Raw genomic sequence first — 16,955 nt, 5'->3', positions numbered from 1 at the left:
TTTTATTCACCTATTAAAATCAATCACTTAAAGCACTAATATTCTCAATGACAAATAGACTAATTTTATTATTAAAACTAGATGTTTTCTAAGGACTTCACATTTATTTTTAGATCATTATTTGGTAGTTGCAACATGAATTTATACAATGACTTATAAAACCAAATATTTCAATATATTCAATTTTAATCTACTTTTATGTGTTTGTCATTGGCATGAACACAAAAACTTGTAGAAACAATGGAAAATCTACTTATGTAGTGAATTTCTATCATCATCAAACTGAAATACCATAACTTAAAAAAAAAAGATGTGTGCATGTGTGTGTGTGTGGTGTGAGATCTGGATATATGATTCTATAGAGAAACAAAGGGTTTCCTTTGTCAAAAACTTTTGTATGATTCTGCAGGCTGTATAGCCTCCTATCAGAAAATCACAAAGAAAACTGTTATGCGAAAGATATGAAGAAATTCAATATTAATCTATTTAACTGAATTTAACCCATAATTTCATAAAATAAATTTGATATATAGAATCACTTATATTTAAACATCAAATCCTTTTCTCATAAAATAGAAATTAATATAACACAGAATTAAAAGTCCGTAAAGTCCATAGTTGTTGATTTGTTTGTAAATTGGGCATTTTGTAATCATTATTTTCCTCAGTTGGGTGTGGTTTTCAAGAACTAGATGGTTGAGGACATTTTTTAGATATGAATCTATAATCAATATCATAGTCAGGGAATGATAATCTATAATATTCACCATTTTATCATGGAGACTAAATTTTTCAACATCACATTATTTAAAAATGTAAATTTCTAAATAACTTCTGAAAGCAAACTTAATACATAATTTCTGAATGGATATGTATCAAATTAAATTCATGCTCACATATATACATACACAAATAATATGTCAATTTATTCTGTATATAAATAAGATATAAGATATAAATAAGCAAAATGAGTCAATATAAGAGTTACTGATAATTTCACAAGCATCTCTTTTATAAACAAATAACGTATACATCAAATATAATTAGCTGATTAAAATCACATGGTGGAATGGATAACTTTTAAATAACTAAGTGAGATATTTGGGGAAAAGAAATATTAATTTGTTACATACAAAAGCAGAAACGAAGAACATTCAAATCATTGCTACCAAACTATGTTAGCATAGAAAAAAACAAAAATAAAAACAAAAAAACAATTGTTCCTGGTCATATGAAAGTATGTGAATATTGTAAAGATTGTTTTCTCAAAGAATTACCCCAGGCAGGCCGAGGACCCATTCAAACTTCACTGTTCTACTGAACTTGCTGGGAGGTGGAATAGTTTCATTTCTGAGGATTATTTCATCATGAAAGTTTTGAAACTATAAAGTAATGCCATTGCTTTGCTTATGCAACTTTAAGCCATTTTTAAGGCAATTCCAAAAAAAGAGAAGATATTTAAAATGGTTTGAACATGATGTTTTAACCATGTTTAAGAATAAATTCCATTAAGCTACTTAGTGAAAAATCTCATGATTTTAGAATCATACATTTTACATACATGTACAGCATCTATATGTATTACAGCCACTTCCCTTTTTAAAATCTAAAGCTGATTTTGTACATCTCCGGGCACTTTAAATGATTCCCTATCACCTTTTAGATAGTACAGAAATATTCCATTGTGTCAGTAGAAACAATTTTCTAACAAGGGCATTGTAAACTAAGTCACAGGGAATTCACAGTTTCTCTATCATATTTAAAAATACAGTTGATCTTTGGATTTGAAATGTGCTGGTCCACTTACATGTAGATATTTTTACTGTACAGTACTGTAAATATATTTTCTCTTCCTTATGATTTGCTTAATATTTTCTTTTTCCTAGCTTACTTCATTGTAAGAATACAGTATATAATACATATGACATTCATAATATGTGCTAGTTAACTGTGTTAATTGTAAGGCTTCTGGGAAACAATATGCTACTAATAGTTAGATTTTGGGGGAGGTGAAAGTTATACACAGAATTTCAACTCTGTGGAGGGTCAGCATCCCTAACCCCACATGATTCAAGGATCAGCTATATTCTGTTTTCATTTTTATAGCACCTAAAACACTCAGTAATATCTGGATTATCTGAATGATCTGTCCTACAACCAAGAACTGACAATGGAATTCATTATTTGAGTTGTTTTTTAAATCACATTGACACCACATTGAACATTAACAAAGACAATAATGGTGACTCAATATAGAAAAGATCCATTTATCTGAAAAATAAAACAACAACAAAAAAAACCCAGAAACACTTAAAAAGATACATGCACCTTTATATTCATTATAGCACTATTTACTACAGACGAAATAGGAAATAAACTGTTTCTATTGGATGAATGGATAAAGATAATCTCTCTCTCTCTCTCTCTCTCTCTCTCTCTCACACACACACACACACACACACACACACACAAATACACACAATGGAGCATCATTCACTCATAAAAAAGAATGAAATCTTGCCATTTGTGATAGCTTGGATGGATCTTGAAAGCTTTATACCAAGTGAAGTAAATCAGAGAAAGAAAGACAAATACCACATGATCCGATTTATAGGTGTAATCTAAAAACAAAACAAAACAAAACATAACATATTGCCTATAAAGAACAAACAGTTCTACTGCATGGTATACTGGCAAAGGTTTTAAAGCAGTACGTGACATGATGACCTCAAAAGAACATCCTTAGAGAAGCCACATGTTTATTCATATTTCAAGCATTGCTTAAATTTAAGCAACATTAGAATAAAATTAAACAAAAATAAAAGTGATTAATTCACAATGAGGAGCCTCGATGTCCATCGAAAGATGAATGGATAAAGAAGATGTGGTCTATGTATACAATGGAATATTACTCAGCCATTAGCAATGACAAATACCCACCATTTGCTTCAACGTGGATGGAACTGGGGGGTATTATGCTGAGTGAAGTGAGTCAATCGGAGAAGGACAAACATTGTATGTTCTCATTCATTTGGGGAATATAAATAATAGTGAAAGGGAATATAAGGGAAGGGAGAAGAAATATGTGGGAAATATCAGAAAGGGAGATAGAACATAAAGACTCCTAACTCTGGGAAACGAACTAAGGGTGGTGGAAGGGGAGGAGGGCGGGGGGTGGGGGTGAATGGGTGACGGGCACTGAGGGGGGAACTTGACGGGATGAGCACTGGGTGTTATTATGTATGTTGGTAAATTGAACACCAATAAAAAATAAATTTATTATAAAAAAATTCACAATGAGGGATTCTTGAAAATGTCTTTTTAAAATGAATCTCCAGGGATGCCTGGGTGGCTCAGCAGTTGAACACCTACCTTTGGCTCAGGGCATGATCCTGGTCCTGGGACCGAGTACCACATTGGGCTCCCTGTGAGGAGCCTGCTTCTTCCTCTGCTTGGGTCTCTGCCTCTCTGCCTGTGTCTCAGAAATAAATAAAATCTTTAAAAAAATAATAAATAAATAAAATGAATCTCCACATTATGTAAGAAACCACATCATGCACCATTTATAACAACATTCCAGTGGCATTGTCCAGTAAGTCAATCACTAATACCATATGTCCAATGGGCACTGAAATATGGCTGGTGTGATGAGGATGTCCGTAAGTATAAATAATATCCCACAATGTAATGACTTAGTTAAAAATGTAAATATTTATAAATAAGTACATATTTAACTTGATAAGCACTTAGTAATGTATAGAATTGCTGAATCATTATATTTTACACCTGAAACTAATGTAATACTGCATGTTAATTATATTTCAATTAGAAAAAAATATTTAAGAACTAAAAACATTGGTCAGAGGATCTGAAGAGAAATTTTTCCAAAGAAGGCATATAAATCACCAACAGACAAATGAAAAGATACTCAATATCACTCACCATCAGGGAAATGCAAATCAAAGCCACAGTGAGATATCAACTTACACCTGTCAGAGTGGCTATCAAAAAGACAAGAACTAACAAATGTTGAAGAGGTGGAAAAGCGAACCCTTATACATTGTTGGTAAGACTATAAATTGGTGCAGCCACTATCAAAAACAGTGTGGAGGTTCCTCAAAAATTAAAAATACATCTACCATGTAATACAGTTATTCCACTTCTCAATATTTATCTGAAGAAAACAAAAATACTAATTCAAAACGACATATGCACTCCTGTTTATTGTTGCATTCTTGAAAATAACCAAGATATTGAAACAATCTAAGTATCCATCAATGGATGAATGAGTAAATAAAAATATTATGGTATATACACACAATGCAGTAAATACTTAGCCATAAAAGAGAAGAAAATCTTGCCATTTGCAACTACATGAATGAACCTAGAGGGTACTATGCTAAGGGAAATAGTTGGACAGAGAAAGACAAACGCCTAGGATTTCACTTATATGTAGAATCTAAAAAATAAAACAAATGAGCAAACAAAACTCCATAGATACAGAGAACAGACTGGTGAATATGAGAGGGGAAAGGGGTAGGGGGCAGGATGAAAAGGGTAGAGGATCAATTGTATGGTAGCATGGTAACTAGACTCATTGTAGTAATACTTTGCATGCAGTATATGTAAATAGCAAATTATGTTGTACACCTGAAACCAATTTGTTAATAAGCCAATTTTGACTCAATAAATGAGAATGTAAATATTTTATTAAAATTTTTGCATTTCATTTTGAAGTGATAATATCTTAGAAACCCCAGATAAATAAAATATTAATAGTTAATTTTACTACTATATTTTTACTTTTTATTTTTTTAAGATTTTATTTTATTTATTTATTAGAGACACACAGAGAGAGAGAATGGCAGAGACGGGCAGAGGGAGAAGCAGGCTCCATTCTGGGAGCCCGACGTAAGACTCGATCCCGGGTCTTCAGGATCAGGCCCTGGACTGCAGGCGGCGCTAAACCGCTGTGCCACTGGGGCTGCTCTCTTTACTTTTTAAATGCAGTTTCGAGAAAACTTAACATTTCTTGTATGGTATGAATTGTATTTCTATCGGGCCATGCCACATTACAAGTTTGCCTGCTATCTCTGTGACATGCATATACACACTCCACACAAAGTAAACTTTGAGGTCATCTTGAACCAAAAATCATACTGTTTTTTATATCCCTTGTGTTTTTGCACATGGTATTTTTTTTTTTGATTGCCTCCTATATCTTTCTATTCCTGAAGAATCCCTACTAATAATTCATTACTAAGCTAAAAGGTATAATACCTCTTTGAACCCTCTGATTTTTCCAAGTTAGATTTTCCCTCTTCTGAGCACCTCTAGCTCTTGTGCACCTATCACATATTGCAACTCTTTTTTCTACATGATTGTTTCCCTGTGAGACCTTGAGGGCTAGGATATTGTTTGAATTAGCTTTTCCCTCACAGCACACTATCCAGTGAATGTTCAGTATGTACACTGTGAGTATTCAGTAAATATTTGTTGAATGATTTAATGAACAAAGAATGAACGACTGACTATAGTTACAGCTGAAAGTACACACTTTATCTATAACTCAGATATCAACTGAGTTATCTTTGCCCAGAGATCTATGAAAGGTAGGCTAAATCCAAAGAAGCTTAAAAGCCTCTTCAGTGAGGCTGTGAATCTATCACTTCCATGTCTGAGATTCTGCTTTGTATAAGTTATCTCACCTATAGACTGACTCTCCTTTCTAGGGATGTGCTTTCTATCCCTCACTTTATCCCCCAATGTATGGAATTAGGCCATTTCTTAAACTTCCAAACCCACAAAATCATACAAAGCATTTGTGTTTGCAATAGATCCTGTTTAGGGCTTGCTTTGGTGAAAGGGGTTTACATTACAAAATAAAACAACTTCAAAAGAAATATAAGATATAAGCACTTAAATTTTTTTTCCCCAGGTACTAGACTATTTTTTTTTATCTTTTCATCCAACAGAGTCCTAGTCACATATCTTTTTTGTTTTGTTTTGTTTTTTCCTATCTCTTTCTCTTAAGACTTTTTCCCTCTCCCTTTCACTCTTGACTATCCAGGGAGTCTTCTTATACTTTATTAGACATTTACTTATTTCTGCAGGTCTTACTTTCAGACTATGTATTCTGTAGCTATCAAGACAATCAGAAGAATTAAAGGTTATTTACTGATAATTATCATTTATCATGGACATTTATGTTGTAGAATAACAAGTTCATTACTAAATGATACATGGAGCATATGAGGGCAAATATATTAATTTCTAATGGATTTAGAACCATTGAAATAAATATAATATTTGTGAAAACAAACATCTGGAAAAATACTATACATTTTTATATCATTCTTATGGATCCCAAAACTAAATTACAGTATTCAATTTAAAATGGTTTGTGAGATAAATACGAATTATCACAGATTGAAATGTATTTAAATTTTTTACGAACTGTTAAATGTATTGCTAAACAGTAAGCGAACTCTGAAAAGTGGATCAACAACAAGGCAAAATAGTAGGTATTCTTACTAACTAATTAGCATAAAATTTTCAGAACCACAATACCTAAATAAGTCTGTAGGTTTGCCATGAAATAATCAAGAACTTAAAAAAAAAATCTTTTGATTAAGTCCCCTTAATGTTAACTATAGGTTTGGAACAAATAACACATTCATTCAGAACAAATTCAACATGACCTATTTCGAAGTAATTGTGGTCTGAAAAAAGCACATTTTAATTTTTTTTAAAGATTTTATTTATTTATTCATGAGAGACACAGAAAGAGGCAGAGGCGTAGGCAGAGGGAGAGGCAGGCTCCATGCAGAAAGCCCGATTGGGACTCAGACCCAGGAGTCCAGGATCACACCCTGAACCGAAGGCAGACGTTCAACCACTGAGCCACCCATGCGTCCCAAAAGCACATTTTAAAATAGCAATTTGTCCTCCCACTTCATACATTCTGTTCAGCATTGGCATTGGCTCAATTTTAGTTTAAGGCATGTACTCCACTAGTGCCATCCAGTAGTGATGTGTCTAAACGAAGTCAAGAGCACTAACCAAAGTGTTTAGGAGATAAAGTAATAATAATAATAATAATAATAATAATAATATTCGAGATACATTCAGAATATAGAGTAAGTAAGGTACAAAAATAAATTGGGTGTGGTCGTTGAAGGAATAGTATAGGATGAGTTTCATTTTTTTCAGGTGTATGCAAATAAAAGACTCATTGATGATAGATATGAAAAACGGGAAGCTGGAGATTCTTCTTGGTTACCACTAATTTATGCAAAAATTAGAAAGCAAATGAGAGATGAAAATTTAAAAACTTCAAGAAAAGAACGTAAAATAAGAATTGATCTGCTAGATTGAGAATGAAAGGATAAAGATCCACAACCTTTCTACTACAATTCACTTCTGGCACCATATATGTGCGTTTTTCCACATCAAACAATTCTCTAATTCTCAGTGGTCTGAACTGGTTGTCCCCAATTCTGACACCACCCACTTGGAATTAGCAAAAGTCACATAGGTTAAAGGCTCAGTACCACAAGACCCCATATCCTCCCACCCTTCAGACATTAATTGCAAGTACCATGTTGCCACCTGCATTTCTGATCAGCCAGTTCTAAATTGGGGTGTAGGGTCCAAGAGCATGCCATCTCACAATGGACCACTTTGGTATATTATTTTAAATAAAAGCTACTGGGAAATAGCCAGTGCTCTGTCCTCCTGAAAGTAGGAAATAATAGTAACAAAAAAAATACTCTTAGGAAATTACATTTAGGAATCATTTAGGATCTTAGAAGAGTTTTTAGAACCTCTGACCAGAAGCCTGGACAAAGACTGAACTATATACGTTTCTTATTTTATCACAATATTACAGGAGAGAATGTCCTAAGCAATTAGGTGCAGAGTTTGAAGAAGGGATAATGAATTAAAGAGTCTACTTTCCTTGAAGAGACTAAGGACTTGAGACAAATGATCATAGGACTTGAGATCTTCAATCTCTTCAAGGAAAATAATAAATAAAGGCTCTTTAATTAATAATTATAATTATAATTAATATCACATTCTGAAATAAACAGAACATTTGAGTTAATGTTTGTTAAGTAGTCATTTGCTTGTGATCTCTTCAACATTATAATTCTTGTGTAATTAAGTTTCAGTTTCATTATTTACAAAAGATAAAAGAATGGCAGACATTTGGTTTGAAGAGAATGTTGGAAGCAATCCCCATACAGTGGGTCTACAGCAGAGTGAGCTTGAGGAAGGTCCCAAGGTTCCAAGGGAAGGATGCCCTGCATGTCTGGTACCTGGATGGTGAGGAGCGGAGAGGCTTCTCTCCCATCAGGCTTGTTTCTCAGCCTTAAATAGATACAAATAGAAAACAAAGGAAACTAGAGAGAAAGCACTATCACTTAACCCTTCTTCCCAGTTCTTCCTCATGTATCTTCACCTACTTTTTCTTCTCATGTTTGTTCCTTACTCTCTTCATCCTTTCTTCTATCATCACCTTTCTGTTTCCTCTCTTTTCTTCTCTCTGTCCTTTGCATTTCACCTCTTCCTTTGTCTGCATCTTCCTAATCAAAAGCCCTCCTTTCTTAGACACTGAGGGCCACTTCCCACAAAAAAAAAAAAAAAAAAAAAGGAAGTCGATCTTCTAGTTTTTGATGCCTGCTGTGTTCCAGTGAGTGACATGCCTCTTAGTGTTGTGCCCAAGATTGTGAATCCGAGAAACCACCAAGGAGCCCACACTGATGCAAGTGCAGGAGGGTTTATTAGCAAGCTCGAGCTTGGGTCCAAGTGTACCCGACACAGCGGAGCAGGGACTTGGACCCTAAGGTGGGTTTCAGCTGGGTTTTTATGGGCTGGTCTAGGTGGATTTCCAGGGGGTGGAGGAATTTCTTAAACTCTGTTCTCAAGGGTGTTAAGCTCTGTTCTCATTCTGATATGGGACTTCCTGCTGTGGGTGTTAAGCTCTTATTCACAGGGGCCTGAGATGGCTGTACTTGTGCTAATGCTGAACTTGAGGGGGAAGGGCCTTAATTTTCTCGGCCTCCACATTAGAGGTCCTCCACATTCTGATTTTTAAAAACTGCATTTTCAATAATTGGTGACTGGCTTTAATTCATATGACTACTCTGAGATATTAGTCAGTACAAGAAACAACACTATACTCTTATGACCTACTTTGTGATTTTTTTTTTTTTTACTGAGCTCTTGAAGAGAATGTAGCACAAGTGACAGTGCTAGAACATGAACTCTGGTTTCTGCATCTTATTGAGCACATACAGAACTTTGAGAGTTCTAAGTCTTCTAGAGTGTCTATCTGTAATATTATTATTCATTAATATTATTTTTCATTAATATTCTTAGCTACACTTTAACCCTGCTAAAAAGAAACAGCAGGGGAGCCTGGGTGGCACACTTGTTAAGCATCTGACTCTTGGTTTCTGCTCAAGTCATGATCTCAGGGTCTTGGGATCAAGCCCCACATTGGGCTCTGCACTCAGTATGTTGTCTGCTTGAGGATTCTTTCTCTTCCCCTCTCTCTGCCCCCTTTCCCTCCTCCCACCCTCCTCCTCCAAGAGCACTCTCTCTAAATAAATATTAAAAAAACAAAAAGGAAAGAAACAACAGATCCCCAATGGAGTCACTTTTGCTAAGCCCCACTGAGTTCATGAAACTAAAGGAAGTAAAACAATTTTTTCTCTCCCTTTCCTACTTCTATTTTTGCTAGAACCTACACTCCCACCTCACACACTTGCCTTACAGAACAGATAATGTGTATTTTCCTTGTAAAGGTCAAAGGGTTAATGATTTCTTTAGAGTCTTCAAGCACAATAGATAACATCTAAGGAGTGCCTGGGCGGGGTCATCTTGGACCTTTTCCAAGACCACAGACTCACAAAGGCCCTTGACTTTAAGGTATAAGTGACTTACAAAAGACACCTAAACACTCATCCTCATTCCTGGATGCCTGAGAAGACAGTGCACTGGACCATCATCCTCAGTAAAAACCCCAGGTGACTCAGACTCCTTTTCTTTCCAAGTCTCCCAGACACTCTGTATTTGAACTCCATGTCTTCAATAAACTCTTCTCTCACTTCCTCTTGACTTCCTTTTGATTTCTATCCTACTTGAAGCCTAAGATTTTCTTGGCTGGTCCTGTGGAATGTTCCTTTGGGTCCCACTCAGCCACACTGTATAAGGAAGACCCCTTGGCCTTTCTCCCTAAGGGAAGGTGACCTTCTCTGAAGCAATCCTTTCTTTTTTTTTTTGCTAATAACCTCCTTACCCATGGCACTTCTTCTTATAAGATCTTCCCACTTTGTAGAGATCCTCAGAGCAGCTCCTTTCTACTCACTAGATGGGAAGCTGTCCCATTAATCACTGAATAAATCTAATTAGATCCTTCCATTTAACCAGTTGAATTACAGCCATATTGCCAAATAGTCAGCTACATAGCTACTCAGTCTTTTCAGGATGAAACTGGTCAGAACAGAACTATAATAATCATTGAAACATAAAACAACCCAAAATGTACATTGACATGCAATAGATATTCAATAATGTTCCTCAAAAATCTTGTGGAAAACTAAAAATTCATTTTTGTGTTCTATTAGTAAAAACTAGTCTTAGAATGTTTACTTAAAGAAAAAATATCCCAAGAATTTTAAATAAAATTTCTTTTCACTCAATTTTGGGTTTTAAATTTGAGTTATTAAAATTTGACACGTTTTGTTCTATTCTTATATATTCGGTTATTATTTTTAGAATTTCCTTATTTAACCTAATCAAGACAAGGATGTCCTCAGTCTCTCATTGTAAAAACAGCAAAATTATGGGAGGGGGGAGTTTGGCAAAGTATTTTAACTTATTTAGGGTCATTTCAGTTCAAGCTTTGGGCAAAGATTCAGGCCAGTTCTTATTTTATCCAAACTAGTGCATCCCTAATCATAATGCTAGCTGCCAGCTGTGTTGATTCACTTGTATCTAGTACATGCTTTTATTGTGCTAGAGAGGAAAAGAACTTCATTTTATTTTGTGCTCAGACTAGGATATTTTTCATCAAAAACAACATAATACCATCTTTGATTTTTGCTACATTCCATATGATAGTTGTGAATGATCACAGCAAAAAATTATGCATTCAGCTAGTCTATGACTAATTTAAATAAACATTTTGACTTTCTTGGGTATGAAAATAAAAGCATTTAATCTAAGATTTATTGTATAACAATTTATAATAGAGTGTTATAATAATTTATAACACAGAGTATATATTATGTATTTGATTAATGGAATAAGCTGAAAGATGCCCCAAACTGCATTCAATGTTGATATATAGTTGTCTATCCTGTTATTTTCATGCATGTACATTTAAGGAAAGGTATTATAAATGTGGGGATTAACAATGGCCTATATACCATATTTATTCACTTATATAAATATACATAATGTTCAGCATTAGTTTAATATCAATCTTTTTCTATATTATTGTAAAGGGAAGTCACTTTCAATTCACTTCAAAAGTATATTCAGCTCTTTTTTATTAATTTAAAAAAAGAAGACATATAGGGAGCCTACTAACTGCCAATATATCTGAATATTTTACTTCAGTATGCTATTTTAAGATAGTTTTTTTTTTTTAGAGATTTGATTTATTTATTCATGAGAGAAACCTAGAAAGAGAGGCAGAGACACAGGCAGAGGGAGAAGCAGGCTCCCTTTAGGGAGCCCAATATGGGATTCCAGGATCATGACCTGACCTAAAGGCAGACGCTTAAACGCTGAGACCCATAAGTCCCTTAAGATAGAATTTTTAAAATGTGTAACAATGGTCAAATTATTTGCTCAATTAGGTGTTCCATATAAATATCATGTGTAATCCTTATTTTAACTAAACTCTAATTGAATGCAATAAAATTAATTACATTATATTCCTCAGGTGGCCCAAGATTAAAGTTAGGTAACATCATTTCTATCTTTAGAAATAAAAATAAATGTAATATATTTATACATATAGGATTCCCTTACTCTGACGTACATAATCTGGAAAACCTATTAAATTATATTGTATAATTTGTAGTTAACGTCTTCTATATTGTATTTGTAACAAAAGTCATTTTAAAACCTTGATACATAGGGACTACAATGAACAAACTATTCCAGTGTTCCTCAGGAATTGTTTTGTTTGGTATATTTCTGAAACACCAGAGAACCCACATTTCCATTATACTTTTATACTAAAAGCATGGGAGTCTGATTGATAAGAAAATGATACATACTATAATAATGTACAGTACAGCCTTGTAATATCTAACAGTTTTTATATCATGTGATTAGGACTCAAAAACTGAGAATATAAAATAATAAACAACGTGTCCTGTAACTGAACAGTCTTAGCCTATGCTCCCATAAAATTACTTGTTTAATTTCAAATTATCAATTATTAAATAAATCAATATTAAGGAAACCATTTTATCAATGCCTCTATCATGCTCCTCTTTCCTCATTTTTTTCTTCAAGTTCCTGCCCTAGTAATCTGTGGGCAGTGAAGGCAGTTCCAGCAGGTGGAGTAATAGTAAAGCAAATACTTTCTGTGACTCCAACTTTCTGCTTCTATGGTCATTTGGAGGCAGAAATTAGCATAAATCCGGTTAATATAGAAGATGAAGTTAATAGAGAAGTAAAAAGCCTAAGTATAGATAAATCCATTGCCTTGCAGAGTAAGTGTGTTGCTGTAAAACCAAAACTTACTCCCTTTGTTTTTTGAATTTCTCTGTATTTTCCCTTTTCACTTTTAAAAGTTTCCTGGAGAACTTGCATTTAGTACAAAAGTCTGAGAGACTAGCTTGTTATTAGCAGCACCAAATGTGACAGAGTGCTCCTGAGTAATGTGTTGGGGGAAATCATAGAGGACAGACTCAGGCAAATTCAATGTTGATATTCTGGTCATTTGAGATTTCAGAGAGAATTTTCTAATAAGGTCATGGCCTTGCTAACCCACACTTGATTAGCCTGGTCAGAATCTTCACTGTCCTGAGCAGAAGCATGACAGAAAGATCTTTGCCAAGTAGTACAGCAGAAAGACAGTGCGTGCAAAGTGATAGGGATGGATGTTTTCAAGGCATCTAACACTATTTCTCCTGGGGCTCACATAGAGCTTTCACCAGCAAACGTTTATCTACCAAATATGAATGTGAAAGAAGATAAATATTAATTTATTCTATCTCCATATTTATATCTATCATCTATCCATATTTATATCTATACCTATCTATCTATACCTAGAACTAAAGAAAAAACAAATGTTTGTACTTCATAACCATCTCTTATGATTCACAAGAGAAGTGAATCTCCCTTTCCCTTAGACTCTGGTCAGAAAATCTTATAAAGAGCTTCACTTGAACAAGTAAAAATATGCCTGGTGTCCAAAGAAAGGCTCTGGGGTTACTCAAATAGTCAGCAATTTATAGACATCCCTTCTGCATGCTTTCTATCTTTTGTGGATTAATTTAGAAATTACTCCAGAATACTAGTTGAGAAGCATGGAGGTCTGAAGGCTGGCTTGTTTTAATGTTTTCCCTTCAGCTTGTCACATAGAATATGTTAGCTGATGCCTTGAAATCTAGATAACATACACTACTGCAGTGATGTACAGAAATAGAGAATTCTCAATTTTTTCTTATTCTCATATACCAGAGATAAAGAATCAATTAAAAATAATTGAAATGACATGCATTTCCTTAATCTCAAATTTGTTTCCTTGTGTTTTATTCAACCTGTGTCTTATCAGCTGGGTAAATATAGATACTATTTTGTCAAAATGCATGAATGAGAAAATATTAATATAAACCATGAATTCCATATTCTACATACTTCTTATCAACTATTTCTCTTTATGATGTTTAACATTACAAGTATGTATCATAAAATCTTTAATCACTATAAGTACTAAAATTATTCTAAAAAAACACAAATATTTAAATTCATCCTCTCACTGACATTTTATCTTCTATATTTAATCTCATTAAGAAAAAATATATAGAACGTGATTTGTACACTTTTATACTCTACATTTACCTCAGTAAGAATCATTAGGTAATTGAGCATAAATTCCAAAATCTGAAGACACCTCACAATGGCAATTTTCATTAGCATAATTGAATAGCACAGAAGTTAATAAAAAATATTTTAAGATCTAAACAAAAGTGAATCTTTAATCAAGACTAATCTTGATTCTTCTTATAAATGTTAAACACAGAGGAAAAATTAATGCTTTTGTGTAAATATTTCCTACCACATAATCAACTCAAATTTTGGTAATTTCTTTTCTATATAATTCCATATCTCCCAAGAAGTAGATTACCAATTTTTAACAGCAGAGCTACAGAATCCTTAAGGACACATTGACATTTTCCCTTATTTTGAGGGGATATAAGATTAATGAGTTACTACCAGGAGGATAAAAGTATTTTATCAGGGAACATTCAATAAATTAAGTGAAATACATTTTATCAGAATGTTATATTGGTAGGAGGAACACTCCCTTTCTCTGATATCACAGTTTCATGTGATATCACACTTGGGTTAGAATATCCTTCCTTACTGCATCCTTTATATTTTATTTCTCTCTTGACTGGTTATCTGACTGGCGGGTTAAACAACAACAACAACACAACAACAACAACAAAACCGTCACTGTCTGGTTTATAATTTCTTGACTTTGTGGAATTAAAGCATTGAAAGGTTTAATTTCTGGGCATATAGTTCTGTTTTTTCTTTTTTTGTTTGTTTTCCTACCACATCCAGTAAGAGGCACAGGTCTTGAAAACTCAACCTGCTTTGTAGATAGAGTCTTTTCCCAGGATGGGAGGTTCCAAGGCATATATAAGTACAGGAAAAGAGGGTAATGTGGGAAAAGGACAGAGGAATAGCTAATCTATTTCAGATACAAATAGAAAGTGATTTTCTATACATTTGTAATAACAATTTTTATATCCATCTGGCTGTCTCTTGTGTCTTATTTTTCAATTTGTTCCTGTTTTACGAGAGAAAGTAAAAAATGTTATATGTTGACAACCTTAATCCTCAAGATATGTTTAAGATGTTCTTGAAAACCTTTCTGTTGAATATAATTACATGTTAAAAATGACATCAATTTTGAAATACCTTTCAACTTACCTGAAAAGAGGAGATAATATCAAATCAATTTTATATGTTATCATAGTATTTTACATACTTAGTAGTATCTTCTAAAATTATTTATAACCAGGAGATAGTAAAAAAAAAATAACAATACAATCTGCTGAGGACATGATAAGTTATTCCTGATAAAGCAAATGTGTAAATTTTAAGACCTTCATATCAGGCCCCTCTAACATTAATGTAATGTGATAGATCTTTCCTAAGAAGTTTGGGACTCTAGATCATGAAATGAACCTTATTATAACAAAGTGGAACCTATTTAAATAGAAGAGTTAGTATATTGTCTTGAAGCTTCTTGTACATGAAACTTCCGTTTACTGAAATACATCAGTGAAAGTATAGATAACAAGATTATTTAAGATTATGTCAACTGGTGATAAATTAGAATGAACACAATTAAAAGCACATTTTTAGTATTAGATTAAACTTCTATAATGTGTTTTCTTCATTTCAAATGAATATAGCAGATAATTATTATATAACTTTCTTTTGAGAATATGTAGTTCCTATTAATTTTATAAACCCTATTTAAAGACAACATTAACAATCTTAAATTTGAAGTAAAAATTAAAACAGGAAAAATAATTTGATCATATGGACCTATTTATATATAGGCACATTTATATATAGATATGTAGGCACAAAACCCAGGAAAATCAGCTCAACAGTAAGGAGAAAGAAGAAAAGAAAGAAAGAAAGAAAGAAAGAAAGAAAGAAAGAAAGAAAGAAAGAAGAAAAAAAGAAAAAGAAAAAGAAAAAGAAAAAGAAAGAAGAAAGAAGAAAGAAAGAAAGAGAAAAAAGAGAACAAAAAGAAAAACAAAACAACAACTATATATATGCAGGCTATTGTTCAAGGACAGAAAGCACACTTTTTCATAAAAATGTAAAAGATTAATGGATTTTTAGATAGGAATGAATTTTTAGAGACTCACCTCCTAATCTCTCTGACACTCACTTGTACAACTTTAAAGGCATAACACAATTTAAAGTAGAATATTGTATGTGGCACATTGTGCCTTGAAAATGATGTTTCTAGTCTGAATGTAATATTAGCACAAAGAAAGTACATTCCAGAGAAGGAAAAAAATCATTATGTGGTAAGTTCCATCTTATCTGGATGGCAAAAGAGGTCATGTCAGTCATGAAGGACAATTCCAAACTATCACAGCTGAGCAAAATTCCATTATAAATCATCTCAATATAAGGTCTCAATATACATAGATTCAATTTTACGAAGTCATCAAATCATGACCTCATTTTGATAGTGATATATAATGTAACTGTGGATCTGGTTCCACTACTAACTACTCCTACAATCATGGATTGACACTTCCCCTTTTTGAATATTATTTTCTCCATCTGTGAAATATAAGGATTAGAATAGATGATCTCTAAAGGCCCGATAGAGTGAATATTCTGTGTTTGTTTCCCCTGAACTCATAGAATATGACAAGAATGCTATTCTTACTTCTCAGTGTCAGCACTCTTGAATGAGATTATGTTGCATTTTAAATGATGAGTAAAAGTATTTCAGTTAAGCTAAGTGCATCAGTTCTCTAGAATGGTACATGAATTCTTTGCCTGTTCAGTGATGAGAGGAGTAACTCATTATTAATTTATTATAAAAGCAAGTTTCTTGATGTTTGGGAGTCTTCAGACTCAGTTCTACATGATGATCAGTTCTCATCACACATACATTACTTACTACAAATATAGGTGTATGATAAGAAGTC

The sequence above is a fragment of the Vulpes vulpes genome, chromosome 15, assembly GCF_048418805.1.
Source record: "Vulpes vulpes isolate BD-2025 chromosome 15, VulVul3, whole genome shotgun sequence".
NCBI lineage: Eukaryota > Metazoa > Chordata > Mammalia > Carnivora > Canidae > Vulpes > Vulpes vulpes.
The sequence above is the reverse complement of the archived record's forward strand: the minus strand, read 5'-3'. Positions refer to the sequence as shown.